Source organism: Grammomys surdaster, unplaced genomic scaffold (assembly GCF_004785775.1).
Source record: "Grammomys surdaster isolate TR1022 unplaced genomic scaffold, NIH_TR_1.0 125669, whole genome shotgun sequence".
Classification (NCBI taxonomy): domain Eukaryota; kingdom Metazoa; phylum Chordata; class Mammalia; order Rodentia; family Muridae; genus Grammomys; species Grammomys surdaster.
Window position 1 is genome coordinate 1003244 of NW_021620506.1, and position 21131 is coordinate 1024374.

Here is a 21131-nt window from a genome sequence, read left to right on the forward strand (position 1 = left end):
CTCTCTCTCTCTCTCTCTCTCTCTCTCTCTCTCTCTCTCTCTCTCTCAAGATTTATTTATTTTATGTATGTGAGTACACTGTCCTCAGACACACCAGAAGAGGGCATCATATCCCATTACAGATGGTTGTGAGTCACCATGCGGTTGCTGGGAATTGAACTCAGGACCTCTGGAAGAGCAGTCAGTGAGTGCTCTTAACCACTAAACCATATCTCCAGCTCGTGTTTTGGTCTTTTTATGCCCTAAAAGTATTAATATACAAAATTATCTTCAGGTTGTGTGGAAAGGTATATATGAAACATGTATTTCATGTTTCGACTATGATTTTATCCTCAGGATTGCCTGTTACTATATAAATATTATAAAACCTGAAAATTTCAAATCTCCAAACACGTCCAGTCCTAAGCATTTTGAATAAGGAACATTCAGTCTATATCACATTTTCTTCATCTATCCATTTATAGTTGCTGAAGTTGAGTCCATGTCTTGACTTGGTGAGTAGTGCTAAACATAGTACAGATATGGACACACTATATTCTCACACATACTTACTCCACTATTTTGTATATGTACCTTATGATATAACTGCTGGATCATATAACAGCTCCGTTTTAATTTCAAGTATCTTGTAATCTATGAAATTTTACTTGCACGTATGAGAGAGGAGTCAGTGTTAGATGTTTTCATCTGTTACACTCCCATCTTATTTTTTGAGATAGTCTCTTCATGAACCTGGTACTGAACTGTAGTCTTGTTAATTTGGTAAGACTTGCTGGCCAGCAAACTCCAGGAATCCTCCTATCTGTCTTCTCAGTGCTAGGATTAATAACAGGACACGAACCATTGTGTCCGGCTTTTTTCATTGTGTCTGGCTTTTTTCATGGTTGCTAGGATTCTGAACTCAAACCCTCAAGGTCTGACCCTCACAAGTAAGTTCTGGTATTTTTCATTGTTTTGCGTAAGATCGATACTGTTTGGTTTTTGTTGTTGTTGTTGTTGTTGGTTGTTTTTTTTTTTTTAGAACAGTTCTACTAGTATACATTCCCACAAGCAGTGTGCAGAGGTTCTCTTTTCTGCACATTCTCACCAACACTTAGTTTTTTCTGTTTAGTAGTAGTGGTTATTTTTATATACATGAGAGATAGGTACAATAGTTTGTGGTTTAATTTGCCCAATTTTTACAGACAATTTATATATATACAGTGGTACTTTGCCTGCATGGATGTCTGTGTGAGGGTATCAGATCTTGGAATTACAGACAGCTGTGAGCTGCTGCCATGTGGTTGCTGGGAATTGAACCCAGGTCCTCTGGAAGAGCAGTCAGTGCTCTTAACTGCTGAGCCATCTCTCCAGCTCCAGTTTGCCAGCTGTTAATGATGAGTTACTTTGAACATCTTTACATGTAACTGATTGTCATTTGTATGTCTTCATTTCATGAATGTTTGTATACTCATTTCTTTTTGCTTACTTTATTGATTTATTTTGAGACAGCCTCTCACCCAAACTAGCTTAGAAATTATCTGAAACAGTCTTCTTGTCTTTGCCATGTTAATAATATAGGAGAGTTTTTAAAAGGAAAATGATTCATAGGTATGCATTGCTTACATAACTGATGGGTGATCTTTCTAGTTCTAATTTATATTCCATATAATAATTGATCTCTTTCCCACTCTTATAGCCTTCTTTCAAACTGTTGTCACTTCTTACTTGGTTTATAGAGTACAGTAATTTTCTGAACATCCTGCTTTGCAACAAAGATGACAAAAACACTTAAAAGAGGGGCTTAGTTTAGAGTTCCAGAGAATACAGTCTATCACAGTGTTCTCAACCTTCCTAATGCTGCAACCCTTTAATACAGTGCCTCTATTTGTGTTGCTACTTCATAACTGTAACTTTGCTACTGTATCAAATCATAATGTAAAAATCTGATATGCAGGATATCTGATATACAACCCCTGTGAAAGGGTCAGTCGACATGAGCCCCTCACTTCACCCCTACCCTACCCCACCAAAAGAATTGAGACCCACAAGTCAAGAAACACTGTCCTGTCAAGGAAGGCCAGATGACCTGAACAGGATACGTTGGTCATGCTGTGTTCACAGTCAAGAAGGAGAGATTGAGAGAGAGAGAGAGAGAAAGAGAGAGAGAGAGAGACAGACAGACACACAGAGAGAGAGACAGAGAGAGACAGAGAGACTGATGTTTCTTTTGCTTTCTCTTTTGCACCCAGTGCAAGACCCCAGCCCATGGGGATGCTTGCCACTCACAGTTTGGGAGGGCCTCAGAACCTCAGTTAACTTAATCTAGAGAATCCTTCATAGACAAGCCCACTCAAGATTAACTGTGTGGGACAGTAGTCTTTTCCAATAATACCCTACTGTTTATCTTTTGTAGTCAAACCAGTCAGAATGTACTTGGAAATATTTTTTTCTCAAGTTGAAAATTTAAAGTAAAATATATTCAGTAGAAACTTAAGTTCTTATTGCCTGGAATAAACAGGTTCAGTAGTTTGCTTTTTTTTTTCCCTTAAAGAATAAAATCATTTCATATAAAAATAGAGCTGTACCCTTATTTTTCTTTAAGTAGCCACCTTGAAAGTAGCATATAAGGCTGGAGAGATAGCTTAACAGTTAAAAGCACTGGCTGATCTTCCAGGGGACCCAGGTTCAATTCTCAGTACTCACTTGGCAGCTCCCAACTGTCTATATAACTCCAGTTCAGGGGACCTAACAACCTCACCCAGACATACATGCAAACAAAACACCAATGTATATCAAATAAATAAATAATTCATTAAAAAAAGAAAGTAGCTTATATCATTATTTTTCCATAATTGCTGTATTTATATAGTAATACAACAGTTTATGTGCTATCACTTTTAATTTACCAAAAGGTAAGCTATATTTTATCTGTTCTAATACTTCTAAAATTTACCTGTTATTGTTTGCTACAGTTGCTATTTATTTCATCCAAGATAAACCAGTTGCTCTATGTTCACATTATGCACATGTAATATATAATTTCAATTTTGAGCAAATCATGCTATAATAGAAATTTTGGTATATCATTTTATCTTCAGTGTTTCTGAGATTGATAGGAGGAAGCAGAATTACTGAGATCACTCTCTCTCCTCCCCCCCTTTCCCTCCTTCCCTCTATGTATGTGCATACACACACACACACACACAAAAAAAAAAAAGATATGTATATATTTTACTGTTTTTTTTTCAAAGTGGTTGTAGCAATTATATTGCTGCAGACAATTGTTAATTCCTTTTTACTTCCAAATTTGTTAAGAATTATTTGAAATTATCAACCTGCTATGTGTATATCAAGTGCTGTGTTGTTGTAATTTACATTTTCCACATTTCTAGTGAGACTATGTTTTGGAAAAAAATTTTTTTTTTGATTGCTTTTTTTTTTTTTTAAAGATTTATTTATTTATTATATGTAATGTAAGTACACTGTAGCTGTCTTCAGACACCCATATGAGGGCATCGATCTCATTGTAGATGGTTGTGAGCCACCATGTGGTTGCTGGGATTTGAACTCATGACCTCTAGAAGAGCAGTCAGTGCTCTTAACCGCTGAGCCATCTCACCAGCCCCTTTTTTTTTTTTTTTTTTTTTTTTTTTTTTTTTTTTTTTTTTTTTTTGGTAGGGTGGGGTAGGGCTAGAGTGTTGAGAGGGCTGTTGTGGTGAGTGTGTGTTGTGTTTGTTGTTGTTTTGTGAGTGAAGTAAGAGGTGACGGTGTGTGTGTGAGAGCGTAGGGAAGAGTGAGAATGCAAAGAGAGCAGGAGTGTTGTGTGTCAAGTGGGAGTAGAGGCAGCGAGGAGGAAAAAAAAATGTGTAGCCCAGGCTGGCCTCGAACTCGTGATCCTCCTGCCTCTGCCTCCTTCAGCAAATCCTACCGGTGTGCGCCACCACTACCGGCTTTTTTTTTTTTTTTTTTTTTAAGCAAGGTTTTTCTGGCTGCCCTGGAGCTTGCTCCGTAGACCAGGCTGTCCTCAAACCCAAGAGATCTGTCTACCTCCGCCTCCTGAGTGCTAGGATTAAAGGCTGGGGCCACTACTGCCAGGCTCATTTTGGATATATTTTTATCTTCAGTGAATTGCCTAGTTTTTTCTTACAATGTAGTTGTCTTAGTTACTTTCCTATTGTAATAAAAACAACAAGACCAAGAGAAGTTATAGAAGCGGTTTCAGGGGGTTATATTGTCCATGATGGCTGAACCAAGGCACGGCAAGCAGGAACAGCTAAGAGCTTCATTCTGAGTCTGTAAGTTGGAGACAGAGTTAAATGGGAATGTTGGGAACTTTTGAAACCCCAGAGCCTGCCTGCAGCAACACACTTGCTGCAACAAAGGCGCACCACCTGATCTTTCCCAAATGGTTCCACCAACTGGGGACAAGTATTAGCTATGAGCCTGCAGGAGCCATTCTCATTTAAGTCCCTTCAGTAATCATTAATATATGTCTTTATATTTATATCTGTGTCTATAGGCTATGAATCTGGTTGGCTTTGTCATATTGCAGCAAGTGGCTTGTTTTCTTATTTTGTTTCGGAGTTTTTTGTTCAAAAAATTTAATTTAATATCTGTTGATCTTTTTGCTCTCCATTCTTGTGTAAGAAAGGCCCCCAAGAATATTTTTTTTTTTTGAAAATCATCCCAGTTTATATTCTTAGAATCCTGGAATTAGTTTTTTTATATGTTGTCTTAAATCCAGCCCATTCACTCTATACTTTTATCTTCTATGTAAATTTAAAAAAATTATAGTGTCATGAAAATCTTTTTGAATCCCATTGAGATTACTGATTTGATTTGGTGGGTAATACATTACTGGAAAAAGGACACTTCATGTTCCTAAGTATTTGTTTTAATCATGAACTCATACAGGATTTTGTAAAATTCTTTTTTCTCTGTGTCAACTAAGATTGTCAGTTTCACTCTCATTTAATTAATATAGCCTGGCATTTAAAAAATGTTAAACTGCTGGGCATAGTGGTGCATGCCTTTGATCTCAGCACTCAGGAGGCAGAGATAGGCAGATCTCTGTGAGTTCCAAGACAATCCAGTCTACAAAGTGAGTCCCAGAACAGCCAGGGCTGCACAGAGAAACCCTGTCTCAAACAAAACAAAACAAAACAAACAAAAACGTCCTTTTCTAAGGGGTTTTTTAGTAGATTTGGTGTAATTTTCTACAGAGACAAGTATGTTCTCTGCTAGTGAAGGCGGTTTTCTGCTTTCCTTTTCCAAGCTGTGTGTATGTCTTTCTTTTCACAGTAATGCTTTGCCTTCCATTGAATAGGAGTGGTAAGAATAAACATCCTGCTGTTTGCTGTCTTAGAAATTAGTCAGTACTTCCCCTGGCACTTTTATATTTCCTTAGATAATATGTAATTCTCAGCATAGTAAAATTAAATAGGAATCCAGTTTCCCTACTATCATTGATTGACAGAGATATCTTGTAATTCCAGATATGCTAAAATATATGTTTCCTTTGCATATGTGTACATATGTAAACATCTATGAAAGAACTTTCTGCTTTATAGTTTGTTTACTCTTCATATCTCTTTCTTTCCTAACAGAAGAGATGAGCATTCAGGGAAATTGAAATGTTGCCTCTAGGGATTTTATGTTGTGGACTCTTGGTATTAAGTTGGACTGTGTGAAATTGCTCATTAATTTATAAGCTATAAATCTTGCAGAAACAAGAATAGCCAAAAAATAGGGGAGCTTTTGACAGTTCTTATGACAAGATATTATATAGTATGTAGTATGAAGTGTTCATTCATGAGAAAAAGTTCATCACAGTTTATGTTAAGCAGAGCACAGAACTGATAACACTGATGTGAATGAGACGATTCCTTGCTCTTGAAGAAAATGGTCTCTGAAGACTGGGCCTTTACAGTCTTCTAGTGTGTTTAACTCCATGTTTTATCTATCAGTATAGCCACACATTTAATCTCAGGTTGAATCCACAGTAACCACTGCCTTCTACCGTGAAGCATTTTGGCAGTAATTTTGAGAACAGATTACTGAGAAATGAAACATACTTTGCTACATGAAAATTTTGTGCAAGAAGTTGTTCTATACACATCATTATTATTTTATCAATATGTGGGTGTTTTGCCTGCATGTGTGTGTGTGTGTACATCACATGATGCAAGCTTAGTACCTAAAAGAGGCCAGAAGATTGTATCAAGACTCTTGGAACTGAAGTTACAGAAAATTGAGATCTACCATGTGTGTCCTGGGAATCAAACCAGGTCCTCTGCAGGAGCAGTTAATGCTCTTAACTGCTGAGTCATCTCTACAGCCCCTGAAGTAATTTTTTTTAGGTGTTGGTAACTTAAATACTTAGGTCACGTTGTGAAATGAATAAGCAGAATAGTTAATAGCAGGTGCTTTCTTTCTCTTTCAAAATAAATATTTCAACAAAAGAGAGGGACAACAATAAAACAAGCAAAGCAAGAGGGCTGTGTTAATCCTGACTTAGCTTTTTATGTAATATTGTTTCATTGTAAATTAAATTACAGGTGGAAGAAAGCTGCACTTTGTGTTTTTGTTTCTGGTTTTTGGCTCTACAGTCTTTTGCTATCTGTTTTTCAGTATACTGTTCTGTATAACAAAACCTAGGTAAAAGAAATACATGAGAAACTTTGTATTAGATTCATAAAACAAAACAAAAAAAACCTTGTTCATTGATGTAATTTTAGCTTATAAGTAATTATGAACAAACAATAAGTTGAATAAGTATTTGTGGGGATAGATTGCTAGAGCACCTAATTTGGTTAAAGAAAGAATGATTTATATATTTTTATTTTGATATGTTATTTTAATAAACATCAAAAGAGTTACATACTTTTTGAAGTGACTGCATTGCGTCTGTCAGTGCTGTAATAGAAGGCTACTTTTAATCAGATTGAGCTTGACTGCAGATGTTAAAATCATTACTATTGAAGTGCACATACCAGTAATCTTAATAAAGGGGGCTGAGGGAGAAGGATTAGCAGAGTCCACGGCTGGTCTGGGTCTTGTTTATCTATATATAAAAAAACCCAAAACATCTAAAGTTGTCCTGAGTAGGGTTGTGAGGCCAGTTTGAACAGCTCTGTTTTTTTGTTTGTTTGGGTTTTTGGGTTTCTTCTTTTTTTTAAGATGAAGATTACGAAGCTCCTCATTCTTATGAAATTTCTGTGTAAAATACGAGATTGGGAAAATACTTTTGTGTTGGTTAAATAAGAAGTACTGAAGATTTTTTTCTTTTATATTTGCTGCCACCAAGTGGCAAATTCATGGTGTTACCAAGTTTGTTGCATGTCTAGACAGTGTACTTGTTTCTAAGTAGAGATTTACTATATAGCTCAAGGTATACTTGCAGTGTAGCTTGGGCTGACCTTGAATTTACAGCACCTTGACTGGTAGGATTTATAGGTGTGTGCCAACATAACCAGCCACCCTGATACTTTGAACTAGCTTGATTTGTTCCTACTTTACAAGCCATATCTTACCTGCTTACACCAGAGCTATATAAAATCATTTCTGTGTTCCTTGTATTTTGCAGAGGCCTCTTAGGACATTAGTAACTCGTGTTAACAAAGATGGTTGAAAAAAATGAATTTTCTAGTGTAGTATGAAAATATGGGCGGTGGTGGTGCACGCATTTAATCCCAGCACTTGGGAGGCAGAGGCAGGCGGATTTCTGAGTTTGAGGCCAGCCTGGTCTACAGAGTGAGTTCCAGGACAGCCAGGACTATACAGAGAGACCCTGTCTCGAAAAACAAAACAAAACAAAAAACAAACAAACAAAAAAGAAAATATGGTTGATGCATACTATTTCACACAGGTTTAATTCTGACATGTATTCTTTAATGGTATTGTGCATGAGAAATTACCTTTTCATAATGTTTTAGAACTGATTTTACTTATTTTGAAGATAAGCCACTTTGCTAAATTAATTATGGGGCTATTTATTTTTATTTCAGAAAACTGTTACATAAGACTATATAACGTTCTTAGAAAAAAAAAAGAAACCCATGTTAGGAAGTGAGTTGCTTACAACATGATATACTTTTGTGTAGAATTTGATGTAATCATTCAGAGTGTTAGTACTACATGGAGCCCTGGGTAAGTCCCTCTCTTGAAAAGCACACTTACTTTTCTCAGCATGCAACTGTCCTTAACATTCAGCTTAAAGCCCTATTAAAACCCATTCCTAATAAACTCCCATTTTGTTTTGAGGGGAAGAAACAAAATAAATACATACATAATACATAATTGAAAGGTTTTAGAACCATATACTGAGAAAATATCTAGCAGTATTTAATTTTAAGTGATAATATGGTAAATTCTTAAATTTATATATATGAAATTAATGTTTCACATATTAAGATGTAACAACATTTTATGTATCACTGACAGCCTCTTAAGACAAACCATGTATAAAAAAGTTGACAAAGTGGTTGGATATGTTATCAGAAAATATATACAGGATTTTTGCTTGTGTGTGTTTTTAAGATTTAAGGTAATTTGTTGCGACCAGTTCTGAAATATGAAAGCTTCATATTTTGAGCTTTTTCAAGAATCCAGTAAGAATCAGTTTTTATATAAAGGCAGTCTCTAAAAATATTTCCCTTAAAAATATGTGCATATATATGTGTTTTTATATTATATTTATTATTATTATATATATTATATTTGCATGTATATGTATGTGTATACATATGACATTATACATCTGTAAACCTTGTAGTTGGAAATTGGAGGCAGGAGGATTGAGGATTTGAGGCCAGCCTGGACTACATAGGAAAACTTTGTCTCAAAAAAATAACAGTAATAAAAATATATATCCTATACAAATTAGTTTTCATGATAGAAGAATGAAAACTAAATTCTGAATCAGTAAAAAAAAAAGAAAGTAAATTTTGTATTATTTAATAACTCAGTGTTTTCTTAAAGTATATAGCTCCTTCATATTTTTGCTTTTGATTTCTGTTTTCTGTCACAGGCTTGTAGAACTCAATACAACTACTGCTTCCATAGGAATATGGAAGACAGTGTGGGACCTCCTGTTAGTTAGGGTGGGTTACGTTCAGTAGTCTCCTGTAGTAACCCTGTCAATCCTTGTAATTGGCTATTTTGTTGCTATTTATACTTTCTTCTTACTTATCTTTACACATAATTACATGTGAATTAATAGTTAATGACAGCCCCATTTTACAGTTCCTGTATAGTAGTGAGCCCTGTGTTAGTTGAAGACTTCAATATATAGCAACTTAGTAATTCTGGTAGATGTTTAGTGGGAAGGGGCCTATAAATCTTACTTAATGTTCTCAGCTCAGAGAAGAAAATATTAAGTAGCTGAAGATCATGAGCAATATTGCAGAATTTGTTTTATTTTGTCCTGTAAAACCAATAAATATTTGCATCCCATTGCCCAGCTGTCCCCTTACTTTTCTCATTCTCTTAAATGTATATACTTTAATCATTATCAGCCATAGTAAACACGAGACTTCAGTTATGTGAGTTTCTCCTGTGGAGACACTCCTGTAGTGAAAATATCTTAGAATCTCTCTCACACTCCAGAGGAGAAGTGTTAGACTGGGGGCACTAGAAAGGCAGTAAGTTTGGTATTTGTGCTACTGTTTGTTGGACTTCACATTTGAAATGGAAACATTCTAAAGACTTTGTAGTCATCAAAGGAAGAAGCTTGGTTCAATAATGTTGCTTTGTAGCAACAGCAGTTTGCTTGCTGTCTTGTGCTCTCTAAACAGTAATGCTATATGATGTTAAGTAGACTCAATACAAAGTTGCTTCAAAACAGGAAAATACCCTTATTGGAGTTTTAATATGCCGTTAGTCTTATTTAACTTTTGTTTTCCTTTTAAAGAAGAAAGCTGGTAAGTTAGGAATGGGAAACTATTATTACCTGTCTGTTTTCTGGTAGGAGATAAATTATTTGGTGTATTAACCTAGAATGAGTATGATCACATTCAGGATTCATACCTGACTGGTGATACATACCTGACTGGTGAGTCTTTACTTGGCTCCCTTTTAAGAAATCTAGATTACCTTCCAAGTGGCCCCTGTTTTATTTTGTTTCTGTGGTACTGACAGACGCCCGCTAGGGTGGTGCACTCAAAGCGTTTCCCACTCCCATTTCCCAGACCTTTCCTTCACATTTCTTTTATCTCTCTCCTCACCCCTTACTCCCACCACCACTTTGCAACAGGGCGTCATTGGATAGCCCTGGCTATTTTTGAATTCACTGAGATCTGCCTGCCTATGCTCTGATGGGCCACCATACTTAACTATTCTCTCCTCACTTTTAAAATCATGTTGAATGGCTAATTTGTTGTTACCTGGGATGGTTGTTGATAACTAGATTTTCACTGGAAATTCTATGCCTCATCTACTTTCTGTTATTCATAAACTACTTTATAACTCTTGAATTTGGACATATCATAAAATGTACTTTATTCTAATTCTTTTCTCAGCTCAGCCTTTGAGAAATAGATGGGCAAAACAGAAAAGCAAACAAAAATTCCTATGGAAAACAACAAAGATGAACCTATCAGACTCTTATCTGTTCAATGGTTGTAATTTAAAAAAAAAAAAAAAAAGCACCAAGTAGCAGACACATACATACTCTTTTTCTATGTAAGTCTTCAAGACTACTGAATTTCCAACCTGTTTTTGCCGTTATCCTTGCAAAAGTTGTAATTCTTACCTTTTGCCACTGGATGGTGCATTTGCATTGTTATTACAAGTCTTTTCTAAATTTTTATAAGGGAACCATTTGAAATACCATAGTAAAATTAAGGTGGTGGGATAGTTTGACATACAGTTTAAGTGAATTTAAACAAATTCCAAAAAACATCTTGTGACATACTACACAGTTGAAGTAAGTGTGTGTGTGTGTGTGTGTGTGTGTGTGTGTGTGTATGTTGACAATGTCTCATTATGTAATTCTAGGCTAGTTGGGAGCTCTTGGCAAAACACCTTCCCCAGCCTCCCAAATTTTAGGATTACAGACATGTGCCAAAGTACCTTATTTTCATTTTTTAACCCTCTCAAGGATAGATTCTTGTATGTGAGTAGAATGTTCAAGACCTATGCCTACTGTATTTTCTAGTATAATACTTCAGTTATCACCTTCAAAACATTTCAGATGTTTTGAAGCTGAGAGTGGTGGCATATGCTTTTAATCCTAGAATGTGGGAGGCAGAAGCAAGAGGATCTTTGGGAATTTGAGGCCAGTCTGGTTCACATAGTGAGTTCCGACATCTAGGTCTACATAAAGAGACAGACCAACACATCTCAATAAAACAACAACGAAAACAAAGGTGTGTTGATATTATAGGTGATAGTTTCATCAAACTAAAGACCTTATACATTCTAGGCAAGCTGTCTACTCTCAAGCACACAGATGATATTGCAGTTTAAATGACATCCAAGAAAAAAAAATCAGTTTCTTAAATTATAATAGTTAAAGTACAGGAAGCTCTGGTTTTTAAAGCTGTCCTTAATGATCATTTTGTCTTTTTCTTCTATCTGATAGCCATTCATACCTTTATGACAAAAACTTTTTAAAAATAAATACTATATTTATATTCTGCTTTTAAAGGTACCAAATGGTTTGTTGACATTTCTTATTTGAATGAGTTGAGTAGTTTGGTGTCAAGACTTTATTTGGGATTATAACAAGGTTCTAGTTCAGAGAAGAAAGCAAACATAAAAGACTACCCATCTTGGAGTCTGCTCAGATTATCTGAGTATGTGTGTTTATGTTCACATATGAATGAAGGTGCTCTCAGAGGCATCAGATCCACCGGATCCACCCTCTAATACAGTTCCTCATGTTTTGGTGACCCCGACCATAAAATTATTTTATTGCTACTTCATAACTATCATTTTGCTAGTGTTATGAATTATAACGTAAATATCTGGTATGCAAGGATATCTGACATGCAGCCCCTGCGAAAGGGTCATTTGACCCCAAAGGGGTTGCTATCCACAGGTTGAGAACCACTTGTTTAGAGCATCACAGTAGCATAGATGAAGGGTTTTGGCTTTGTAGGTATATTTTTTAGCAGTGAGTCTTAACATACACAGTCTTTAAGTTTTGGTAATGGGTCACTTAACTTTTCTGGGCCTTACTTTTCTTAGTTATAGGATGATATATCAGTTCAGAAAAATGAGAGTCCTGGCTTTAAAGGAGTATTGTTACTCAGAAATAAATATGTGAGCTATGAAGGTGAGAATAAATAACCCATAATCCTGTTACAGTTTAATTGATCTGTTGTTGCTGTTTAAAAACATCAAAAGCCAAAATAAGAATAAAGCTCGGACACACACACACACACACACACACACATCACACCTTCTCCTGGGCTTGGGAGTTTAGGTCAGTGTTAGAACACTTACCTAACATGTGGAAGACCTGAGTTCAGTCCCCGTTTCTCACATTTTCTATGGTAACTAAGACTATCTTACACATTCTCTCTCGCTCTCCCTTTTATGCCATGTAACATAAGTATTGTGTTGTGTTTTTAGAAATCCCTACAAAGGAGCAAATGTATAGCTCAGTGGATAGAGTACTTGCATACTTTATAAGCCTCATATTATTTACTTATGTCAACATTTTAGCAAGTAGAAATGCTAGCCAAAAACTTTGAAAGGCGTAGTCTTTGCTATTGATAGCTGTCGGCAGGTTTTTTTTGTTTTTTCCTCTAGAAAAATTGTTCTAAGTTTCCCTCTCTCACTGTCTTATGGTTTCTGGCTTAGAATTCTGCAGCAGCTTTTACTGCTGGTTAACTCTGCCATAGTGGTGACTTCTTTTTAGGTTACCTTTTATTTTATGTCCACAGTGAGTTTTTTTTTTTCTTTTTTTTTTTCTTTTTTTTTTTTCACAGTGAGTTTTTTTATGTATAAACTTGATTTTCACTTTTCAACTTGGTTTTAAATGTATATTTCATCATTTTGCAGATTAAAATGTTTTTGCTATAATATGGCACTCATGACTCTTCATATCTTAGCTGCTATCTAATTTTCTCCCTTATTTTAAATAGTTCTACTGTATATTCTATGGATAGAGAGGTAGCCTGGAAGCATTCTAGCCTAGGGGACAGCACATATACAATGGCAGAGCTGTATAGAATGTCATGGTGTATTTTAGTTCCAACAAGTTGGAATATATGAAACTTAAGACAGGGTACTAATGGAGGTTGTTTTGATTCTGTGTGTGTTACACCTCATAGAGGTCAAAGAAAACTAGTGGGCGTTGGTCCTCTCCTCCTATCACATGGATTCTGGGGACCAAGCTTAGGTTGTCAGGCTTGCTATCAAGTGTCTTTACCCACTGAGCCATCTGACTGGCTCTGAGACAAATATCCAGATGAACTGAGTAGTGATATCTGACAGGTACAACAACAAGAAACAGATGATCTAATTGGATGGCATATGCTCTAGGCAAGCATATTGGTAACATTTGCAGGCCGAAGGGGAGGACTTTTGCCTGTCTTTCCTCTCAACACAAAGCAATAGCCAACAATAGATAAAGACTCTAGAAGATCATGAGCTTAGGAAAACAGTGAGTCTTCTGTTTTAACAACAGAAGGTAAAATGCCCTTTTAGGGTAGTATAGATTGAAGAGTTATGCGTAAGAACTTAAGATCTTATTCAGAATCTAAATGAATGCTTTGAAAAGTCTGCCTTTATTTCCTTTCATTAGAGTATAAACAAAATTTTTTAATAAGGCTAAACAGCAAGTAGGGGCCAAAAGTAAAGGAGATGAAAGGGAAGACTGCTCTAATATGTATATATTACTACTGTATCTTGAAAAGTAAGTTTATTTCTTCATGTCTCAAGAAATATGTTGAAAGTAAGCCAAGCTACTTGAAGCCAGTTTGAATTAGAGGGTCTTTTATTTCCTTAATTGTATTGTTACTCTCAAATCTCACCTTTGATACTAGTGTTTTGTTTTGTTGTTTTGCTGTCTTGCTGTGTAGCCCAGGCTGGTCTTGTTCATTTTCTTTCTGCTTCTGTCTCTTGAGTGGGATCATAGACATGTACCACAATACCCAGCTGAAATGTGAGATTATTCTGAACAGGCTAAATTTTGCCCGTTAAAAAAGACTAAATAACACTGAAGAGATGGCTCATTGGTTAAGAGACTTGGCACTCTTATAGCAGATCAGAGTTAAGTTCCTATCACCCACATGACAGCTCACAGCTGCCTGTAACTCCATTTCCAGGGGACTCCATGTCCTTTTTCTGGCATCCATGAGCGATAGGCACTCACCTGGTACACACATACATGCAGGATTCATACATATACATTAAATACTTTAAAAAGGCTAAAAAGGATTATTTACAATTCATGCTGGTTTCTATAATTTGAAAATATCTAGGTAAATGTATTATGTTACTGTTTATTATGTATTATGTTTCAAAAGTCAAGAAGAACAGTTTGCAATTTAAAAACAAGTTGCTATGGTTACCCAGTGTTTACTTTTTAAAGCAATAATTACACAAAATACCCAAAGAATTTCCTCTAGTACAGAAAGATCTGTATGTGTATGATAGTTATTTCACACACAAATTGAAACTGTATATATCACTTCCGTTCTAAAGTATCATTTGGAAAATACTAAAGAAAGTGATTCATGTCTTTTTGGCCTGTAACAGGGTGGAGACATACTGCACATACTATTTTAAAATTCAAGTAATGACTCAGATAGTTTAGAACATTTTTCTTATTCTTTAGTTCCCTTTATCGAATAATGCTGTATGTCTACATAATAAATTTATGGTTAAAAGAAGGAAAATGTCTTTCTGGTGTGTTTTTGGTGTGAGGTTTTTTTAAAAAAATACATTTTTATGACTTTAATAAGTTTATAAAAAGCCATGCTTACAACTCTTAATTCCATTAGTTATGGCTTGTTCCAAACTTCTTAAAAACAAAGGAGATAATCTTATTAGAGTCTATGACTAGTCCATTCTTAGCCAACAATCATTCTGCAATTTTTATTGTTTTGTCGACATACTCATAATATCCAGCATCACAAGCATACCTAAAAACTTTTGAGCCAATATAAAGTTAATTGTTATATTTTAATGGCCCTTTTATTTATAATAGAATATTGTTTGTTCTTTAATATTAGGGCTATTTTAAACTGAAAATACTTTATATTTGAAATAGAAGCTGGATTAAATAGTAAAGTGTCTTATCACAGTAGCAGTAATTGAAATGCTGTGCTTTAAACGGCTGAGGGCTTTAGTTACTCAGTGCTGGGACCATAGAAAGTTGCCCACTTTTTCTTTTCTGCTTTTCTCTCAGTCAGACATAGTATGGACTCTCCGATAACTCTAGTCATAAGATAACTCAGCATACTTCACAACATCATTATCAAATATGCTGTTATCCAGCAGGAGGGGGCATTTCCCTCTCTGTCTCTCCCTTTTTAGGTTGAGAGAGAGAGAGAGAGAGAGAGAGAGAGAGAGAGAGAGAGAGAGAGAGAGAGAGGGAGGGAGGGAGGGGCACAGAGAGACAGACAGAGAGACAGACAGAGAGACAGACAGAGAGAGAGACAGAGACTGACTTTCCTAGAAGCACTGCAGCTGACTTTCCTTGGCATGTGACAGAGCAAGCTGGCTCAGAGCATGTCATTTCCCAAATGAGTCACTTACTAGGTAGAATAGAATTACCATGATCACCTTACACTATTCAAGATTTCTCCAAGTCATTTAGAATATAGCAGTGGCATCCAAACAAAAACTGAAGGTAGTCTGTAAGAAGGTATGGGTCAGTGATGGTTGGCTAAGTAGGCAACAAGTAGCAAGCTACATATTACATAGGAAAGCTAAACCTTGTCATTTTCTTCCAGTGTTAATTTTCCCATCAAATTTAAATCATTGACAACACACCAATAATGGGAAATACTATGAGGGTTCTAGAGTTTTGTTTTTGTTTTTAAACCGGGAGAAAAACAGACTGAAAGAGAACATTGTATAAATGACACTGACAAGAAAAATGTCAAGTATAAGAAAACAATATATTTGTGAATATGAAATAGAAAAGTTACTTAACTTTGGCCAAATACAATGAAAATTTTACTTTCAAATGTTTCCTATTAATCTACCCTATGAAAACTGTCCTTTCTGCATTCTTGTGGTCATAATTCATCAGTTAATACCCCTTTTAACTGTTGAATGGGGCACCTGTGCTCATTCTGTAGCTTGGCTATTGTTAGTACTGTGATATGATGGATATGTAGTGTCTCTGTTACATGCTCACTTTGACTCCTTTGGGTCTGCCGATTGATAAATAGATGGATCATATAGTTCTATTTTTAATTTTTTGAGGAACCTCTATATTGATTTCCATAATGGCTGGACTAATTTACATTACCATCAGCAGTATATAAGGGTGCCATGTCCTCATACTTCTAACATTTGTTGAGTTTGTAGGTTATTGCTTTGGTTTTGGACAAGGTCTAGCTCTGTACTTCAGGGTGATTCCCCAAGTCCTGGATTAGAAGAGTGTACCTCCCCTCCCCTCTGGATCCACTCCATTTCTCATTAGAAAAGAGTAATCTTCTAAGAGATAACAACCAAACATGACAAAATAAAATAAACTGTGATGAAGCAAAAACTACCATATCAAGAGTTGGACACACAACCCATCAGGAAGAAAAGAGTCCCAAGGGCAGGCACAAGAGTCAGTTCTCACAGTCAGGAATCCCATAAAAATACTAAGCCAATAGCTATAATTTATGCACAGAGGACCTGATGCAGACCCCTGTAAGGCCCTGTGCTCGCTGCTTCAGTTCCGTCTCTGTAAGCTCATATGTGCCTTGCTTAGTTCAGGGGCCTTGTTCTCCTGGTGTCCTCCATCCCCTCTGACTTTTACAGTCTTTCTGCTTCCTCTTGTGAAGGATTCTCTAAGCTCTGAGTGGAGGGGTGTGGGAGAGACCTTCCATTTAGACTCTTGTCTCCACATAATGTGTGACTGTGGGTCTCTGCATCTTGTTTTGGACATTTTAAATTTTGATTTTACCAGTTTTGCTTATCCTTTTAAAATGTGATGACTATATAAGAACATTTAAACTACTCATGTAGATGTTTTTGTGTTTCTATTAGATCATACTGGCCTAAGATTTGAGGCCTTATTCGTGCAGTACATGGGATAGTTTTAAAATTTTTAAACTTTTCCCCCAGATATAAGAATGAATTCCGATACTAAAAGCTCCACCTAGTTGTTATTGGTTTCTTTGAGAGACAAAAAAAAAATTTCATTAAGATCAAACAAACAAAATTATCAGTGAGGTTTGTTGAAAGCTTTATGAAGCATGCATTATCCCTCCCCTCTTTTTTTTTTTTTAAAGAGGCTAGTCAAGTAGAAGGTATCATACATGCCAGTTACAGTTAATGAATTTGTTGTATGCTGTTCACTTTCTCAAGAATGTGTGATCTTTATTTCATTTAACCTCTTTATTTAAACCTCTGGTATATATTGCCTTTTAGTATCTTGTGTTCTTGTATTCTTTATAATGTAGCATCCTGTTTATATTATAACATCTTAGAAGATGAAGATTTTATACACACACATATTTTCTAAGTATTTGATATGTTACACATAGAGGAAGTAAGACACTATTTGTTCAGCTAATGCTACGGTATTTTTTGGTACATGTTTTTAAAATAAATATTCTTGTTCAGAGTGGTTTTATGTATGTTTTTAGATGACTACAGTATATTGAGTAGACTTGTCCAGGTCTTGCCATCCTTTATGAATTTTTCTGAACTCACTAGATTTGTATAGTACTGAAGTGTCAGTACTTCCTTTTCCAGTCATGGGTGTGGATGCTGGGGTGGTGCTTTAAGTTAAGCTTTCAATTCTTATGGAATAAATACATTTTATGTAAAGAATGATTGGGAAAATGTAAGTATGGAAGTTTGGCTCAGACCAAAGAAAAAAGTTGTAACTTCTTTAGTCATAGAAGATTTACACACTAGATATTTTGGAACAAGTTAGAGTTACTCCTATAAAAAGAGGTTCTATTTTGGAGAAAAACTCTGAAAATGGACAACAGGATATTACTATAATTTCATTTTTATGTTTCAAGTACTAGGATGATATATTTGATACAACTACATGGAGATGGATAGTATCATTTATATGTGCTACAATATTTGCATATTTGCCTTAAAAACATACATTTTAAAGTAACCAGTAGAAGTAGACACTGTGGCATGTAGCTAGAGTCCCGTCTACTAGGGAGGTTGAAGCAAGCGGATCTGTTCACTGCAGAAGTTCCTGGCCAGCCTGAGCAACATAGCAAGAGCCTGTGTTGTTTCTTCCTTAGGTGAATGTTTTATAATTTTCAGTATTTTTTTGTGTATAATTTCTGGCATTCTTACCTATGATTTAGTAAATAAATTGGCTTAAACAAGGAATAGCATTGAAATGCTCGCTCAAAAATAACTTATTCACACCAGCTTGGTGGTACATGCCTTTAATCCCAAGCACTCAGATGGCAGGTGAATCTCGGAGTTCCCAGGGGTAGCCTATTCTACAAATCAAGTTCCAGGACAGCCAGGAATACATGAAGAAACCCTGTCTTCAAAAACAAAACAACAAAAAAAGCTTGTTACCCAAACTTTCAGCAGTCATTATAGATTGTCCTTAATGATCATTTTTTACAAAATAGAATTAAAGTTAGAAATCTTAGTGGTGATAGAAATATATGTTTTGGGCATTAAGCATTTTAGTCATTTGGATGACCAGACAAATACTTAATTTCTGGGTTCTTTTTTCCTGGTATAAAACGAGACTGTAGGAGATTTAAAATGAAGATGTATAGTAGCCAGGATATCTTAAATACTCAAAAATTGCATAAAGTCACTTGTAAGAACTCAGGATGATCAAGGTGTGGCAGAATATTTTTTTTTTGTAATTGCGAAATATTATTTATTTTATTTTTAACTTACTCACTTTACATCCTGCTCACTGCCCCCTCCCGGTCAACCCTTCCCACAATCCTTCCCCCATTTTTCCTTTTCTTCTCTGAGTGGTTGGGCCCCCCTGGGTACCCCCCTACCCTGCCTGGCAAATAATCTGGTCAAAGTGAGAAAGGTGGTGAAAGCCAGCTCCCAAGTGATCTGGGTGGTTTTATTTGCAGTGTTAGGATTAAACCTGTGGTCTGGTGCATACAGAAGCGCTGCAGCTCCAGCCCCAAATGGTTGGTTTTCACACTTAATTGTGGCTTTTGGAAATTCATTTTATCAGGAAGGAGGAGTTGTTTGTTTTCTTTGTAAGATTCTGTGCTTTTTTGACATGTTGGTTATTCAGGACAAGAACTTTAAACAGTTGTTTTTATACAGCTGCTTAATGGGGTTTTTAAGGCTTTAGAATATATTCAGATGTAAAGGTTTAATTTCTTCAGTAATTTAATTTCTTCAGTAAAAATTCAAGTGATTCATAAAATTTTAACTCATCAAGTTTAAATTTTTTTCTTTAAAAAAGTATGAGTCAATAAATGATTGATTTCTTTAACATAGAAGACATAGAAAGCCTTAATGTTTGTTTCCTTTAAGCCTCTTTTCATTCTAGAAAATAACACACATCCAAAGGAGGAGAGAGAGGAGAGAACGGTGAAGAGAAAGGTCTTGGCAAAAACAAGAGTAGCCCACCTTAGCATAGGGTTGAGTATTTTAGTCTTAGAGAGTATTTCCTGTTCTCTTGAGATCTCTTTTATGAGCTCACTACAGACCCTCTTACTGCAGCTGCTGTCATGGAGCTAAACATTTGCTATACTGCCGCATACAAAGGCAGTTAAGCTGTTTGGAATTGTTTACTTGCTAAAACCAGTGTTAGTCAGCAGAGGCAATACACCAGATTTCCTTGTGGCTTTTAGTGGAAAATGTTAAAAGCGCACTTATTTTTCAGTTATAGAATTTTTCAGTTTGATCTGGATTAGTCACAGAACTGGCATGAACCTTCTAATTGTGAAGGCTGTCCAAATGTACTATTTTTTTCTCCTGCTAGAGGAAGTTACATCCTGAGCAGTCGCTGAGCTCTCTGGTAAGTGTAACATGTGAGCATTACTAGGCATTTCATCCTGCGGGTCTGCAGTCTTTGCTCTTCAGGCTGTTGCTTGGTTGAAATGCTTTTGGAGTACCGATCCTGAGGTTGTGTAGCTATTTCTCAAGGGCCTGCTCATTTGAGGCTATCAACGGCATTTTGCAAGATCATCTGAGAAACAGGAAAGCATTTGAAATCAACTGAAGGATAACTGTAGCGGTTTTCACCAGGGAAGGAAACTATATTGGCACAGAGGCAGATGACTGAATAAAGTAGTTGGCTCCGAGAAGATGCACAGTCTGCTGTTTTTTTTCCTCTGAATGAAGACTGTTTAATGGAAGCTGTATTCATGTAGAGATCAAAGGAAATACTACAGTGATAAACTACTTTCTTCCCTTCTCCTTTTAAAATGAAAACCCTGAAGCAGTAATTGGAGCTCAAAGGTCTTCAGATTCTTTTGCTGTCTGCTTGTTCTATTAAGATTCTCCACTGACACCATTTCTGCCTGGTGCCTGTGCCTTTTTGCTGGGCTGCTAGAAACAACTGCCTGATGAAGAAAGAATGAAAGCTCTGCCTTGCCTGTTACTGATGGGATAAAGCTAGCTCTGTTTCGCCTATTATTGGGAAGTCTGGATTAATCAACTTGGATTCTCGTACCAGTAGTCCTATTGTCTCTTGCGATCTGACTCATCACATGTAAATGTGCTGCAGCTTTGCTGTTAATGCAGATTGGTGGTTTGTTCTCCTTCTGTTTTCTTCTCTTCTTTCCTAAACTGTCAACGCCTGAGCTTCATTTTTAGGATTTAGGCTAAATTTTATGTGTTTTTGTTTGTTTGTTCCCTGTATAATATCTATATTAAGCCAGTGAAGCTGAAGAAATGAAAACCAATTAGAAGTGGGAACAGATTCTGAGATTCTGGTTTTAATTTTCAGCTACAGACCGCCCAGCCTACTGGTAACTATATGACCTTGCAGACAAGAGTGGGGATATCTGCGGCCACCTTTGTCACAGCAGTTGTTTGTAATTTCATTCTTTATGGTG

General features: G+C 36.1%; 1 protein-coding gene across 1 annotated transcript in view; it reads left to right on the top strand.

Annotated features, from left to right (window-relative positions):
* The window catches only part of Ankrd28 (ankyrin repeat domain 28), a 157510-nt gene that overhangs the window by 39143 nt on the left and 97236 nt on the right, over positions 1 to 21131 (top strand). The window lies entirely within an intron of this gene.